Source organism: Pan troglodytes, chromosome 2 (genome assembly GCF_028858775.2).
Source record: "Pan troglodytes isolate AG18354 chromosome 2, NHGRI_mPanTro3-v2.0_pri, whole genome shotgun sequence".
NCBI lineage: Eukaryota > Metazoa > Chordata > Mammalia > Primates > Hominidae > Pan > Pan troglodytes.
Window position 1 is genome coordinate 44,501,480 of NC_086015.1, and position 17,710 is coordinate 44,519,189.

Sequence of the window (17,710 nt, forward strand, 5' to 3'; positions counted from 1 at the left end):
TATCTATTGAATTTCAGTACCCACTCATATATGTAGGTACAAAAAGTGACTTGGACTTGTACCCTTTAGGGTAGATGCCTGAGTATAGTAATCTCTAAAGCTGTACATGGATGGAACTTGTTGGCATCACACTGGTGAGCACCAGAGGCAAAGAAGAGAAACCTGACCATGACTTGCTGTAGTTTCTCAGAAGTGAGTCCATTCTTGATGAGTTACTATGCAGGCCCTTGGATATGTCGTCACACCTACTCCAGATTTCCCTATGATTAAATCTGAATTTTATTGGTGGCACTTTTAAATTAGTTTTATAAAGAACTGTTTTGATGACACCAAGAAATGTTTTCAGTGTGCAGATTGCTATTGTTTGAATATCCCCAGCAAAATTCATGTTGAAACTTAATCCCCATTGTAACAGTACTGGGTGGGGGGTCTTTAAGAGGTGATTAGGATTAGCCAAGTTCATCAGGGTGGAGCCTCCACGATGGGACTGGTGGCTTTATGAGGAGAGGAAGAGCAACCGGAACTGGAACACATGCCTGCTCTGTCTTGCCTTTTGATGCCTCCTGCCATGTCATGATGCAGCAAGTAAGCCCTTACCAGATGCCTGCACCTTTATATTGGACTTCTCAGCCTTCAGAACTGTGAACTAAATAAACCTCTATTCTGTATAAATTACCCAGTCTATGGTATTCAGTTAGAGCCACACAAAATGTAACAAGACAGAATATTGATAGCCATAAGTAGGTTTGCTGCTCTGACATTTACATAAAAATGTAGAAGTGGCTTTGGAGCTGAGTAATGGGTAGAGGCTTGAAAAATCTGGAAGATCAGGTCAGACAAAGCCTGTATTATCTAATGGAGCATTAAGGGTGATTTTGGCCAAGGCTTAGAAGAGAAGACTAGGGAAAGTCTGAACCTTCTTAGAGATTACAGGAGGTCCTTGAACAACTTGGGTTTCAACTGTGTGGGTCCACTTATGGACTTTCTTCTGCCTCTGTCACCCCTGAGATGGCAAGACCAGTCCCCCTCCTCTCCCCTTCTCAGCCTGCTTAACAAAATGACAAGGATACAGACCTTTATGATGATCCATATAATATAGTGAATTATATTTACTAAATATAATTTCTCTTATGATTTTCTTAATATTTTCTCTAGCTTTATTATAAGAATATAGTGTCTAATATGTATAACATAAAAAATATGTGTTGATCGACTGTTTCAGTAAGGCTGTGGTCAACAGTAGACTATTAGTAGTTACATTTTTGGGGAGTTAAAAGTTATACATGGCATGGGTTGGTGCCCATAACCCCTGAGTTGTTCCAGGGTCAGCTGTACTTAGGTGATCTTGACAAGAATGTTGATATAAATATGGACAGTAAAGGCCATTCTAATGAAGTCTCAGATGGAACTGAATAAAATCGTATTGGAAACTGGAGCAAAAGCCATCCTTGTTATAAAGTAGCAAAGAATTTGGCTGAGCTGTGTCTGTGCCAGGCTTTATGGAAGGCAGAATTTAAGAGTGATGAACTAGAATATCTGATGGAAGAAATGTTTAAGCAGCAAAAGCATATAGGCTATTGCATGGCTAGTTTGAACTGCTTACAGTAAAATAAGAGGAAAGAGATGATTTAAAGACAACTTACAATTGAAAGGAAAGTAGAGTGGAAAGATTTGGAAAACTCACAGCCTAGAAGACTGCCACCAAGACCCCCAAACTATAGAGCTACCAATGTGCAATACCAGCCTGGGAGAGCTGTGGTCATGAGACTCTGACTTCAGCGAGCTCAAGTGTGGACCCAGCCCAGCAAAGCCATAGGGGTGGGGCTGCCTGAGGCTTTGGAGGCCCAAACTTCTGAGTGTGTCCAGAAGATTGCACATGGACTGAAAGAGCATTCTGAAGTTTTAAGATTTAATGGCTTTTTTTTTTTTTTTTTTTTTGGCTGGGTTTTAGACTTACTTGGGACCAGTTACCCCTTTTTTTCTTGCCTGTTTCCCCCATTGGAATGGGAATGTCTATCTTATGCCCGTTTCACCATTGTATTTTGGAAGTAGATAACTTGTTTTGACTTCACAGGTTTACAGCTGGAGAGAAATCACTTCGGGAGGAATCATCCCTTGAGTTACGCCCATATCTGATTCAGATGACACTCTGGACTGTTTGAGTTGATAGCTAAGTGAATTAAGACTTTTGGGGCCAGTAGGATAGAATGAATGCATTTTGTATGTGAGAAGGTCATGAGTTTGGAGTCAGTTGGCAGGGGCAGAATGCTGGGGTTTAAATGTCCCAACCAAAACTCACGTTGGAACTTAATCCCCGCCAAGCACGGTGGCTCACGCCTGTATTTCCAACACTTTGGGAGGTCAGGAGTTCGAGACCAGCCTGGCCAGTGTGGTGAAACTCCATCTCTATTAAAAATACAAAAATTAGCCGGGTGTGGTAGCAGGCGCCTGTAATCCCAGCTACTCAGGAGGCAGATGCAGGAGAATCGCTTAAACCCAGGAGGGAGAGGTTACAGTGAGCTGAGATCATGCCGCTGTACTCCAACGGGCAACAGAGTGAGACTCTGTCTCAAAAAAAAAAAAAAAAAAGAAACTTAATCCCCATTGTAACAGTATTAAGAGGTGGGGCTTTTAAGAGATGATTAGAACTAGACACAGTTATCAGCTTGGGGCCCCTATGATGGGACTGATGGCTTTATAAGAAGAGGAAGGGAGACCTGAGCTGACATGCATGCTCTTGCCATCTTGCCATGTGATGCTTTCCATCATGTTATGACACAGCAAGAAGGCCAGATACGGCCTCTCCACAGTTCCCAGCCCTCGGAACCATGAGCTAAATAAACTTCTTTTCTTTATAAATTACCCAATCTGTGATATTCTGTTATAGTAACAGAAAACAGACTGACACTGATCTTACCAGACATTATGATCTCACTGGTTTGGCCTACTGCCTAGAGACTGACCCTTCTCAGAATCACTGCTTCAGGGCAGTATAACAACATGCAAAGGTTTATTTATTTATTTATTATTTTTTGAGATGAAGTTTCACTCTTGTTGCCCAGGCTGGAGTGCAATGGCGCGATCTTGGCTCACCACAACCTTTGCCTCCCAGGTTCAAATAATTCTCCTGCCTCAGCCTCCCGAGTAGCTGGGACTACAGGCATGCGCCACCATGCCTGGCTAATTTTGTATTTTTAGTAGAGATGGGGTTTCTCCATGTTGGTCAGGCTGGTCTCAAACTCCTGACGTCAGGTGAGCTGCCCACCTCAGCCTCCCAAAGTGCTGGGATTACAGGCATGAGCCACCGCGCCCGGCCACAAAGGTTTTTTTAAAAATGTAGTTTTTTAAAAAACAAAGGTTTTTTTAAAAAACCTTTGTGGCTGGGCGCAGTGGCTCATGCCTGTAATCCCAGCACTTAATGTAAAAAAACAAACTATGAAAAATATTTCAGAGACGTTTAACCTGAGCCAATGTGAAGTGACCGTGGCCTGGAGAAAACACAAACCCAGGAAACCTTGAGTAAGTAGTCCTGAGGCAGTCAGAATGTAACTCTGTTTTATACATTTCAGGGAAGCAGAAGCTACACAAAAAGCCATCAATCAATACATGGAGGTTATACATTGGTTTGGTCCCAAAAGGCAAGATATCTTGAAGCAGGGGAATACAGGTCATAGGTGGGTTCAGAGAGTCTTTTTTTTCTTTTTTTGAGACAGAGTCTTGCTTTGTTGCCCAGGCTGGAATGCAGTGGTGCAATTGAGTTGAGACGGGGTTTCACCATGTTGGCCGGGCCTGTCTTGAACTCCCGAACTCAAGTGATCCACCCGCCCCAGCCTCCCAAAGTGCTGGGATTACAGGCGTGTGCTAAGATTACACGCGTGAGCCACCGTGCGGGGCCAGAGATTATTTAATTTGTAATTGTTTAGAAGAACAAAGTGTGGTCTAAGAACTTGGAGTTACCAGAAAGGAATGTTTAAGTTAAGGAAGTTTGTAGCCAGGTGTGGTGGCTCACACCTGTAATCCCAATACTTTGGGAGGCCAAGGTAGGAGTATCACTTGAAATCAGGAGTTCAAGACCAGCCTGGGCAACATAGGAAAACTGTGTTTCTACTAAAAATAATTTTTTAAAATTTAATTTAATTTAAAAAAGCATAATGTTACGCATCATGTGATGCTATGCTAGAGTTGAGTTGTGAGACCAAGCCACTATATATATATTTTATAAAATATATATAATATAGGCTGGGCGCAGTGGCTCATGCCTGTAATCCCAGCACTTTGGGAGGCCGAGGTGGGTGGATCACCTGAGTTTAGTAGTTCGAGACCAGCCTGGCCAATATGGTGAAACCCCATCTCTACTAAAAACACAAAAATTAGCCGGGCATGGTGGTGGGCGCCTGAAATCCCAGCTACTTGGGAGGCTGAGGCAGGAGAATTGCTTGAACCTGGGAGGCGGAGGTTGCAGTGAGCCAAGATCTTGCCACTGCACTCCAGCCTGGGCGACATATCTGAAAAAATAAATAAATAAATAAATAAATAAGAAATATATATATATACACACACACATATATGTGTGTGTGTGTATATATACTGTGTGTGTGTATGTGGGTATGCGTGTGTATATATATAGTGTGTGTGTGTATATATATTATACACAGACAGAGTCTCACTCTGTCGCCCAGGCTGGAGTGCTGTGGCGCAACCTCGGCTCATTGCAGGCTCCGCCTCCCGGGTTCACGCCATTCTCCTGCCTCAGCCTCCCGAGTAGCTGGGACTACAGGCGCCCGCCACCATGACCAGCTAATTTTTTGTATTTTTAGTAGAGACAGGGTTTCACCGTGTTAGCCAGGATGGTCTCGATCTCCTGACCTCGTGATCCGCCCGCCTCAGCCTCCCAAAGTGCTGGGATTACAGGTGTGAGCCACCGCGCCCAGCCCCAAGGAGTTTCTATTTCTTCTTTTTCTTTTTCTTTTTCTTTTTTTTTTTTGAGATGGAATTTCACTCTGTCACCCAGGCTGGAATGCAACGACGTGATCTCGGCTCACTGCACTCTCCGCCTCATGGGTTCAAGCGATTCTCCTGCCTCAGTCTCCTGAGTAGCTGGGATTACAGGCATGAGCCACCACGTCTGGCTAATTTTTGTATTTTTACTAGAGACAGGGTTTCACCATGTTTGCCAGGCTGGTCTCGAACTCCTGACCTCAGGTGATCTGTCTGCCTCGGCCTCCCAAAGTGCTCTGATTACAGGCATGAACCACCGCACCTGGCCTTCTATTTCTTCGGAAAGTGAAATGGTTATAGCTAAACATACTGACTTTTCCCCTTGTGATACTGTAATACAATAAGAAAGATATATTTGTCCTTTTCCCCAGTTTCTGGCATAAAGCTGCTAAAATCCTTGTAGTTTCCTAGTAATAAGAGCATCTTTTGTTATAATATTCAGTCTTAGTTCTTGGCACGTGAACTTCTGAGACCCTTACAACCTCCAGAGTGGTGTGTCTTTTGTATGCTAATGAGATGACTGGTAGCTGAGGTCCCTGAGATAGCTTAGGGATGGGGTCTGGTGGCAGAAAGATCAAGGAATAATTAGAGGGCTGGAACATTCAACCCCAACCTCCAACCTCTGGGAAGGGGAGAGGGGCTGGAGGCTGAGCTAATCATCAATGGCTAATAATGTAATCAATCATCCCTATGTAATGAAACCTCCATACAAACCCTAAACAAGGAGATTCAGAGAGCTTCCAGGTTTGTGAACACATGGAGGTGCTTGAAGGGTGGTGCATGGAAGGTCCATGCCCCTCCCTCCATACCTTGCCCTTTGTATCTCTTCCATTTGGCTGTTCCTGAGTTGTGTCCTTTATAATAAATCAGTAATAGGAAGTAAAGTGCCTTCCTGATTTCTGTGAGCCATTCTAGCACATTATCAAACATGAGAAGAGGGTTACGGGAACAGAAGTACAGTGGCCCAGAACTTATGATTGGCATCTGAAGTGGGGACAGTCTTGTGGGACTGAGCCTTTAACCTGTATGGTTTGATGCTAACTCTGGGTAGTTAGTGCCAGAGTTGAATTGTTAGACACCTAGCTGGTGTCCAGAGAGCTGAAGAATTGGTTGTTGGTGTGGGAAGAAACCCAAATATTTATGTGAGAATTTGAGCAGAAACAGTTCATACTCCCCTCTACTTGCTAGTTCAAGATTTGCGTAAGGAATGTCCACTTTCTTCAGGAAAGACGGATGGCTATTAACTAAGTTGTGCTGTTTTCAGACTTTTGCCTTTAACAGTGACTTAGCTAAGTGTGCTATTTAGGATTCTGTTTAAAAATAGCAGAAACCTACTTGAATTAACTTAAATACACTTAATTTATTATGAGGATTTCTGCATGTACCCCGGCACCCAAAGGCAAGAATGCAACTAGAAGTTCTGGAGCGTGGAAAATCCAAGCAATCAGGAACAACAGGCAGCACACTCAGGTTCAATCTCAGCTCTTTCCTCACTTCTGATCCCTTTTTTGCTCTTTGCTTTCCTGCTTTCTCTGATCCTAGGCATAGGGCAGAAATTGCCAGAGGTCCTAAGTTTACAACTCCATTTCAGAGACCAGCCCGAATTCAGTTAGAATCTCTCAGACTTAATTCCTAATTCTTGGCAGAGAGAATAGGATTTGCTCAGTTTGGGTTGGGTGTTCACTTCTGGTCTGCTCCTATGGCCCGGGGGGCTGGGTCATGTGATGTAAATGAAGCTTCCAGGGCCCCATCCTTTGGGAGGGGGTGGTAAACCAGGCTGATCAGACACCCAAAAGATGCCTGTTGCTAATTAGATCACAGTCTTTTCCCTCATTTCTATTGCTTCATGTCTCCTGACAACTAAGATAACTGAGAAGCTTCAGGATTTTTTTTTTCTCTTCTGCCTGGAAACTTTCATAAATTTATCTTTGACAATTCATTCTGCCTTTGTGTTGATTATACTCTATTAACGTTTTTTGGCTCTCAGTGATCTCTCAGACTGCATTCACATCTTCCTCTGATGACAGTTTGTGATAGCCAGTGGGTGGAAGAGCTGGTGCGGTTAGGGAAATGGGGATATAGTCTCCTCTGATTTCCTTGGGGCTCTGTCTTTGGGGTAAACAGCCACCTCTGGCCATAGCTGAGTGAGTTGGATCTTTCTGTTTGGGATATATGTGTGCAAGCAACTCAACAGTAGCAAGGCTGGCTCTCTGGCTATAGCTCTCCATTTGATTCAGTTCTGGTTATCTCTCCCCTCCCTTCCCCTCCCCTCCTCACTCCTCTCCTTCTTCTTCTTTTTTTTTTTTTTTTTGTATTTTCATATCCACTCCAATATGGAAGCTGTCTTGGTGGTAACAACAACTGTGTGGCTGCATGATTTCTCCTTTAATTCTGTCTCTACTGCCATTCCTCCTAATAAGTCTCTGGAATCTCCTATTCTACCAGAATAGGTCTCTGGTAGGGTATTTCCTGCCTCTCCTTGAATGCCCCTGCCCCTAGCCGTCATCTTTCCAAGCTGAGATTTCTTAGTAGCACCTTCAGACACATCTCATTCCATAAACTCCCCATTCTCTCTCTCTCTCTCTCTCTCTATATATATATATATATATTTCTCCAAGAGGGGTCCTTGCTCCCATAGCCGGAGTGCAGTGGTGTGATCTTGGCTCACTGCAGCCTCCACCTCCCGGGTTCAAGTGATTCTCCTTCCTCAGCCTCCAGAGTAGCTGGGATTACACGCATGTGCCACCACGCCCAGCTAATTTTTGTATTTTTAGTAGAGATGAGGTTTTGCCAGTTGGCCAGGCTGGTCTCGAACTCCTGACCTCGTGATCCCCCCGCCTCAGCCTCTCAAAGTGTTAGGATTACAGGCATGAGCCACTGCGCCCGGCCTGTTCTTTATATCTTAACAGCAGTTAACAAGCTGTGGGGGAAGAACTCTGCCTCTTACAGTTCAGTCCAAATTATAATAAGCTTGGCTAATACACCTCTGCACTTGAGACTGTGAAATTGGGCTACTTCTCTAGTTTGTAGGCTTCCCCTTGGGGGAGGGTAACACTCAGTATGTCAAAGCTTGCTGTGTTAACAAGGACTTTAGAGGGAATGGCGATGGAGCACAGACTGGAGATGGTTAGATTCATCTTTACCAGTCCAGCCCCACTGGACAAGGTCCTAGGAATGGTGAGGGCTTATAAAGAGATACAAAGAGCTATTAATATTTCCCTATATGATGCCATGCCCTGGAGGCCAAATCCTCCTCTCCTCTTTTTTTTTTTTTTTTTCTTGACAGGGTCTCACTTTGTCACCCAGGCTGGAGTGGAGTGGGGAGATCTTGGCTCACTGCAGCCACCTCAACCTCCTGGGCTCAAGCCATCCTCCTGCCTCAGTCCCCCAAGTAGCTGGGACTACAGGCATGCACCATCATGCTTGGCTAAATTTTTTTTTTTTGAGACGGAGTCTTGCTCTGTTCCCCAGGCTAGAGTGCAGTGGCGTGATCTCGGCTCACTGCAAGCTCCACCTCCCTGATTCACACCATTCTCCTGCCTCAGCCTCCCGAGTAGCTGGGACTACAGGCACCCGCCACCACACCCGGCTACTTTTTTTGTATTTTTTAGTAGAGGCAGGGTTTCACTGTGTTAGCCAGGATGGTCTTGATCTCCTGACAGTCAGGAAATGATTACTGTAATGTTATAGTATGGATTGATATATGGGTACAGCAAATTTCCTTTTTCCCCCAAAAATATTCTTACTAGTCTTTTCATCTGTCCCTCTGTATAAGCTTCATAATCCAGATTCTTTAGAACTTTAGAATAAAAAATTATTTCCTTTGGGATTGCAGTGACTTATAGATTAAATGAGAAATGACAGTTTTAGAAAAATAATGCTTTCCACTTATGAACATGTTCTCTCTTGTTATTTATTCAGTTCTTCTTTTATGTTTTTCAGTGAAGGGGTGTGTGTGTGTGTGCGCGCGCGTGCGTGCGCGCACATGCGTGCACACGTGCATGTGTGCGCTATAGGTCTTGTCCATCTTCCAACTGAATTTTGGGGTATACTATTGATTTTCTATGTTGGTCTTCATCTGGCCATCTAATTATCTACAGCGCATCTGCTTCCTTCCCACGTTCCCACCCAGGGCTTGAGTAGGAATCTTTTGTTTCAGGAACTAGTGACCATCAAGGATACAACTTTCTATTTCACCTACAAACAATGGGCCAGCCTGATGCCTGCTCAAAAGACCTTGTACAGAGATGGTATGGGAGATATAGTTCTGTTGCTTCTCCGGATGACGCCCTCTCTAGGACTCAGCCTTTGTACTTAGCTTCCTGGCTTCTTTCTTCTTATAGGCTGAGGTATCTCTCATAAGCTCATTTTCAGAATTCCATGAGCTGAGTTACCTAACTCACCCGCCTCAGGGACTGCTGGCCAGGGAGAGCCCTAGGTTCTCTGTAGTATTGAAACAGATGTCCCCAGTTCCCTAGTAGAGGCTCTGCTTTGGGCACAATGGGAAATGAAAATTTTTTTGATGCCCTAATTGAGCCCTCTGTCCCTACACCATCCCTGTTTTCTTGAGATCTTAGCCTCCTACCATGTGGGTGGGATACTACCACTATTTCAGCCCACACTCTCACAGGGCCAGATGTGTTACGCTCCTTCCTGAGTAAGACAGTTGGGCTTCTTCTGTAGAGTGCTCCACTTTCCCTGAAATCCCGCCTCACTTGTTCTCCTGGGTGTTCCAGTTCTTCCTTCACTTGCTAAAGGCAGAAGATGGGCTGAAAAGAGTTCCAGATATCAACTCTGGTTGACTCCCCACATTTTCCTATTCCTTTTTTTTCTCCTTGAGAAACATTTTATTCCCAAAACAAGTTCTGATATCTCTGCTGGAGCAAGGGGGAATACCATGGGGCCCAGATCCCTGGGTGCTGCTTGGCAGAGAGGCCCTGAGAGGTGTCTGTTCTGGGGAGTGAGAGAACCTGTGAGCTTCCCTTCCTGCTTTTCCTCTTTGTTTTTGTTTTTGTCTGTTTGCTTGTTTTAAGAGATAGGGTCACCGGGCACGGTGGCTCATGCCTGTAATCCCAGCACTTGGGGAGGCTGAGGTGGGCGCATCACTTGAGGTCAGGAGTTTGAGACCAGCCTGGCCAACATGGTGAAACCCGGTCTCTACTAAAAGTACAAAAATTAGCCAGGTGTGGTGGCAGGCGCCTATAATCTCAGCTACAGGCCCTGGTGTGTGATGTTCCTCTCCCTGTGTCCATGTGTTCTCATTGTTCAACTCTCACTTATGAGTGAGAACAGGCAGTGTTTGGTTTTCTGATCTTGTGATAGTTTGCTGAGAATGATGGTTTCCAGCTTCATCCATGTCCCTGTAAAGGACGTGAACTCATCCTTTTTTATGGCTGCATAGTATTCCATGGTGTATATGTGCCACATTTTCTTAATCCAGTCTATCGTTGATGGACATTTGGGTTGGTGCCAAGTCTTTGCTGTTGTGAACAGTGCTGCCATAAACATACGTGTGCAGGTGTTTTTATCGTAGAATGATTTATAATACTTTGGGTATATGCCCAGTAATGAGATTGCTGGGTCAAATGGTATTTCTAGTTCTAGATCCTTGAGGAATCACCACACTGTCTTCCACAATGGTTGAACTAATTTACACTCCCACCAATGATGTAAAGCATTCCTATTTTTCCACAACCTCTCCAACATCTGTTGTTTCCTGACTTTTTAATGATCGCCATTCTAACTGGCATGAGATGGTATCTTAAGACTCAGAGGTGTTCCTCTCCATGGAAATCTTTAGTAAAAGGTAAAATATTTATATGATCTGAAGAGAAACCAGAGTATAATTTTCTACTATTTTCAATACAAAGATGTGTTTTCATTACAATTAGAGGAATATAGGCTTCTGTGAGCTAGCCTGGAAGCAAACATAATCATTATTGTTCATTGTTTCTGTGAGAAAATGTAATGCTGTTTCTAAATATTGACCTAAAAATAAACTCTGAGGAATTCATGATTGTAACTGGATGGAAACTGGCTTTCTTCATTTGAAATAAATTAATTGAACAAGATAAAAAAAATCCAGAGACATATATTTTGGCTTTTCTTCTTATTTTCAGCCTGTTCCAATTTCAAATCAAACTATACAGAATCCTTTTATAGCATAGTGCCTTTCAATCCAGCCCCACCATTACCTTGAAGCACTCCCTTCCCAGTAATGACCCTGCCCTAGGACTTAAGGCTATTTCGGTAAGAAAACTTCCCAACAGTCCTTCTGCATCTACTTGTGAATCCTCTTTGCTGCAGCTATAGGTCATCTGATTAGTCCACTAATGGCCTTCATTAATGAAAAGAATAGCCTTCTAAAATTGTAGATTAACTAAGAATATTCCTTATGCAGCCAGTAGCTTTCTTATCTGCTTTCGGTATCAGGCAACTTTCTGATGAAGATTTTCTCTCTTATCACAGAATATTTCATGGGTAATATTTGAACATAGAATTTTCTGGAAGTAAGAGTCGTTGGTTGGGTGTTGGAACCCTCGGTTCCTGGTCTGTGCTTCTCAACCTGCTGGATCTGGTGTGGTGCTGCAGCTGCTCACCTAGCCCTCTCCTCCAGACCCAGGCACATCCTGTTTCTTCTTCCCATGCTCTTGCTGCTGCTTCTCCCTCTTCCACCTCACTCTTTTCTCTAACCTCCTTCCCATCTTGAAGGGACCTGTTCATCTCCCTCTACACTCTTTAATTCTTGTCGCCCTGCTTCTGGAAACAAAATAGCTCCTCTTTTGACCCATCCTGTTAATTACCAGCATCTTCAGTTTTCTGTGGGATCCCATTAGGTCTCTGTCCTTGTTTCCTCTGGCCCTTATGCAGCCATTTTAGTCTGTTGGGAAGAAACCATATACTCAGAAAGTAACCTAGTAACACTTGATTGACTTTCTCCTCCAGCCCAGCTAATGATTGAAATTTGACCCTTCCTTCCCTCCTTCCTTTCCTTTTCCTTCCTTCCTTCCTCCCTCTCTCCCTCCCTCCCTCCCTCTTTCTTTCTTTCTGAGTCTTGCTGTCACCCTGGCTGGAGTGCAGTGGTACAATCTTGGCACACTGCAATCTCTGCCTCCTGGGTTCAAGCGATTCTTGTGCCTTAGCCTCCCAAGTAGCTGAAACCACAGGCACATACCTCCATGCCCAGCTAGTTTTTGTATTTTAGTAGAGATGGGGTTTTGCCATGTTGGCCAGGCTGGTCTCAAACTCCTGACCTCAAGTGATCTGCCTGTCTCGGCCTCCCAAAGTACTGGGATTACAGGTGCGAGCCACCATGTCTGGCCTTGTCTTTTCTTTTTGTTATGTCACCAGATAAGACCAGAATTGTCATTAAGGGACTAATCCACAGTTGCCAACTTCTGAAGAAATAGAACCCCAAGGACTGACATCAGCAAGGGATGCAGTCTAGCACTCTGACCATTAGGGCAGCTTAGAGTGGCAGCAGGGTCATTGCACAAGGAAGAAAAAGACGAAGAAGAGAGGTTTCATAGATGTATCAGTCAGGCAATATAGGTCCCTCCACTGTTCAGAAGAGAAGTTTAAGAAATTAGGTAAAATCATTAGTGACAGCATGCACCTTGTTACAAATCTGAGAGTTCACACAGAACAGATCTAATGAATGTGGTGAGTGAAGTTGATGTTTCAAACTAAGGTCAGTCTTTCACCAACATCAGAGAATTTACCCTGGGTAGATATCATACAATTGTAAAGAATGTAGAAAAGCCTTTAAATATAGGTCAGAACTTTCACAGCACCAGAAAATCCACATAGGGAGAAACGGTACGCCATGTAGGGAATGGACAAGCTTTTAATCAGAACACCCACCTTCTTTTTTTTTTTTTTTCTTGAGATGGAGTCTCGTGCTGTCACCCAGGCTGAAGTGTAGTGGTGCAATCTTGGCTCACTGCAACCTCTGCTTCCCGGGTTCAAGCAATTCTCCTGCCTCAGCTTCCCGAGTAGCTGGGATTACAGTGCGTGTCACCACACCACACCTGGCTAATTTTTGTATTTTTTTTTTTTTTTTTTTTGTGACAGAGTCTCACTCTGTCGCCCAGGCTGTAGTGCAATGGCACGAGCTCAGCTCACTGCAACCTCCACCTCCCAGGTTCAAGCGATTCTCCTACCTCAGCCTCCCAAGTAGCTGGGACTATAGGTGCCCACCACCATGCCCGGCTAATTTTTATATTTTTAGTAGAGATGGGGTTTCACCATATTGGCCAGGCTGGTCTCAAACTCCTGACCTTGTGATCCACCCGCCTTGGCCTCCCAAAGTGCTGGGATTACAGGCGTGAGCCACCGTGCCCGTCCTAATTTTTGTATTTTTAATAGAGACGGGGTTTCGCCATGTTGGCCAGGCCAGTCTCGAACTCCTGGCTTCAAGTGATTGGCCCGTCTCTGCCTCCCAAAGTGCTGGGATTACAAGCATGAAACACCTGCCCGGCCAGAACACCCACCTTCTTTAGCATCAGAAAACTCCACGGTGATGGCAGCTGTATAAATGGATGGAGTGCGGAAAAAAACTGAAGCTCCAAGATTGCCTTGAATTCTGATTCATTCTGTACCAGAAACTAAACATTCAGATGACAATTGTTCAAGGCCAGGCACAGTGGCTCACACCTGGAGTTCAAGACCAACCTGGCCAACATGATGAAACCCCCTCTCTCCTAAAAATACAAAAATTAGCCAGGTGTGGTGGCAGGTGCCTGTAATCCCAGCTACTTGGGAGGCTGAGGCAGGAGAATCACTTGATCCCAAAGGTGGAGGTTGCAGTGAGCCAAGATCGCACCATTGCACTCCACCCTGGGTGACAGAGCAAGACTCTGTCTCAAAAAGAAAAAAAAAGGCACTTGTTCAAGAGTAGGGCTGTCCACAGTTAGACCCTGCTAAGGAATGACTGTTCGTTATCTCACCTCCTAATTACAGGGAGAGAGTGTGGTCTGGCCCCACTCAGATCATATATTCATTCTTGATTAATTCAACTATGGGTGGGGGAGCAGAATTACACAGTATTTACACAGCTATCTGGGACTCACTGCTGTTGGTGAGGAGGGCAGTCAAAGGGGCTGTTGTATGCTGATAGATACTCTACAAAGACCGTGCCATGTTGAGCATATACTTCCTAGACTAAGTTCATTTCCCTCAACACTCCATGCCAGAGGCTCTTAACCCAACTGCCCATTAGAACCACTTGGGATGTTGTGTTTTTGTTTTTGTTTTTTAATACCAATGCCTAGGCTGAATCCTAGACCAATTATTTCAGAATCTCTGGGAGCAGGTCCCAGGTATCAGTATTTTTTTTTTAATTCCCTAGGTAATTATAAGGTGATTCTACAAAGAACCACCTTTTTTTTTTTTTTTTTTTTTTTTTGAGATGGAGTCTTGCTCTGTCACCCAGGCTGGAGTGCAGTGGCGCGATCTTGGCTCACTGCAACCTCCACCTCCCAGGTTCAAGCAATTCTCCTGCCTTACCCTCCTGAGTAGCTGGGATCACAGGCATGTGCCACCATGCCCAGCTAAATTTTTTTTGTATTTTTAGTAGAGACAGGGTTTCACCATATTGGCTAGGCTGGTCTCAAACTCCTGACCTCAGGTGATCTGCCTGCCTCAGCCTCCCAGAGTGCTGGGATTACAGGTGTTAGCCACCGCGCCCAGCCAAATAACCACTTCTGTAGACCTTTGCTACTCAAATTGTCACCTGAAGACCAGCAGCATTGGCATCACCTGGGAGATTTATCAGAACTACAAGCTCACTGAATCAAACTCTACTCTTTGACAATGCTACCAGGTGACTTTGTGGACACACTAAGGTTTGAGAAGCATTACTCCAGACCCTGCTCCATGTGTGTGTCTTGGCATCTAATATTGCCAAGAAGAAGTCTGAGGCAGCCTGATTTTGCTTCCTTTTCAGTCTGGAAATTTGCAGAACTTTAAATCTTAAATTTTCGTAATTTCACTAGGATATGTCTTGTTGCTGGTTTTTCCCCATTAAAATTTCCTAGAATTTAGAGAGCAGAGCACTTTCAGCCTGCAGATTCTCCTCCCTGATGAATGGCTTTTTCCTTCAAGTTTGTCCTATCAGGATTAGAACTAGGGTTAGATTTAAGGACACAACCCATTTTAAGATTATGTTGTCTTTCTAGTATGTATATATTTTTTAAATTGAGGTATCACTGACATACAGTAAGCCATGCATAAAGTGTATGATTTGATAAGTTTTGCCATATGTATATGTCTCAAAAAATAACACAATCAAGATAACAAACATAATCATACCCCAAAAAGTTTCCTTATGCCCTTTTATAATCTCTCCATTCCAGCCTGCTCCTCTCCTGCCTCCAGCCCCAAGAAACCACCAATCTGTTTTCTTTTACTATAGTTTTCCTTTTCTAGAATTTTATATAAATGCTATCACACAGTATGTACTCTTTTTAAAGTTATTATTTTTTTTGGTGTGATGTCTTTCACACCACAGAATTATTTTGAGATTCACCCATGTTGTTGCATATATATCAGTAGTTCATTCCTTGTTATTACTGAGTAGTATTCCACTGTATGGATATGCCACAATTTAACTCAAATGATGGCCATTTGAATTGTTTCCAGTTTTTGGCTATTATAAATAAAGCTGTTATGAAAATTTGTATGCAAGTCTTTGTAATGGAAGGACATATGTTTTCATTTCTCTTGGGTAAATAACAAGAGTGAAATGGCTAGATAATAAGGTAGGTGTATATTTAATTTTTAAAGAATCTGCAAAGTTTTTCCAAAGAGACTGTGCCATTGTACATTTCCATCAGTATTGTATGGGTTCCACTTCTGATACATCTTTGCCTACACTTGATGTTGTCTCTACTTTTAGCTTTTCTAGTAAGTGTGTAATACTGTTTCACTGCGGTTTTAATTTGCATTTCTCTAATGACTAACAATGTTGAGCATCTTTTCAAATATTTAATTGCTTTCCATATATCTTCTTTGGTGAAGTATCTGTTCAAATCTTTTGCCTATTTTAAAAAATTGGTTTATTTTCTTATGAGTTTTGAGAGTCCTTTATATATTTTGGAAACAAGTCTTTTATCAAATATTTTCAGTATTTTCTCCCAGTCTGTGGCTTGTCTTTTCATTCTCTAAAAGTATCTTCTGAAAAGCAGAAGATTTAACTTTGATTAAGTCCAATTTATCATGTTTTTTTCCACTGGCTAATACTGTTTAGAATTTGTGGTGTATATGTATGTACGTTTATGTGCACCCACTCATGGTAAATGTTCATTTTAATAGGTTTAGCGAAGGGACAGTATGCACATGTATGTCCTTGTCATGCCATTGTTTCTGGAAATCTAATTATTTAAAACAAGTGCTGTGCATAAACTTTAAAGTGAAAATACTATAGATTTTATAAAATGAACTGTTTCTGTGACAGTTAAAATCTCTGTGCTAGGTGGCCCCACAATGGCTCCCAATGGTTCTCATATCCTGGCATTCAAACCTTGTGTATCTCTTCCCACACTGAATCATGACTAATCTGAGGAGAATGTATTGAGGAAATCATGATGCATGATTTCCAAAACTAGGTCATAAAAGCTTTGGCCTTGGCCTCTTGGATTGCTCACTTTGGGAGAAAGCTACATGCCATGTTGTGAAAACCCTCACATGGGAAGGAACTGACGCTTCCTGCCAACAACCAGCACCCACTTGACAGCCATGTGAGTAAACCACCTTGGAGGTGGATCCTCCAAACTCAGTCAAGCTTCAGATGACTTCAGCCCCACATGACACCTGACTGCAACCTCAGCAGAGACCCTCAGCCAGTACCACCCAGCCAAGCTGCTCTTGAATTCTGGGTCCACAGAAACTGTCAAAAGATAACAATGTTTATTGTTTTTAGCCACAAAGCATTAGAGTAGTTTATTATCCAGCAGTAGATACATAATATACTCTCCATGGCAGGACTTGTTTTGAAAGTGGTGGATAAATCTAATTCCTGTGGAAGGAATAACTAAAATCTGTCTCCAGGCTGGACCGGGACACACATCCCAGTACAGGGCAGGAAAGGGCTCTAAGCCAAATGTTAATAGCTCTTTCGCTAAACTTCGAAAATTGTCCTTAAAAAAAAAAAAAATCTATTTCCCTAAAGCACGCCACATATTGGAGTCCCAGCAGCACCTATTTTGTGTCTTCAAAAAACACAATTGGAAAACAAAACAATACACACTCACGAGTACATACTATGTGCCAGGCACAACTGTAAATAATTTACCTATCAATTAACTAATTTAATGAATTAACCCTGAACAGCCTCAAGAGGTTGGTACCACCATCATAATACCCATTTAATAGACAAGGAAACCGGGGCAAAGAAACTTGCTGCAGATCACACAACTAGCAAGTGGTGCAGCTGGGTTTCTGGACCTACGTAGTCCATACACATTCGGCCTTCTGAGTAATGGGTTCGACTTTCCCCACACCCACTTTTCCCACTGCAGCGCACCCACACAATCCAGACAGTTTTGGCGCATGTGAAGGGCGCGATGGTCCCTTCATTATCTGGAAGGACACCCAGAGTGGCAAATGCCAGATAACCACGAATAATACCCAGGATAGTAACCATTCTGCGGCCTGAGCTGGCCAGACGTCATGCCCCGAAGGAGCTACCAGGTGTGGGCGCTGCAGGACCCCT

The 17,710-nt window shown here is 43.5% G+C and overlaps 1 non-coding gene across 1 annotated transcript; it reads right to left on the reverse strand.

Annotated features, from left to right (window-relative positions):
* Positions 1–10,730: 10,730 nt before the first annotated feature.
* LOC112208707 (U5 spliceosomal RNA) lies at positions 10,731–10,842 on the reverse strand. Its single transcript, XR_002943285.1, has one exon. It is a non-coding gene; the product is annotated as a U5 spliceosomal RNA (small nuclear RNA).
* Positions 10,843–17,710: the final 6,868 nt, after the last annotated feature.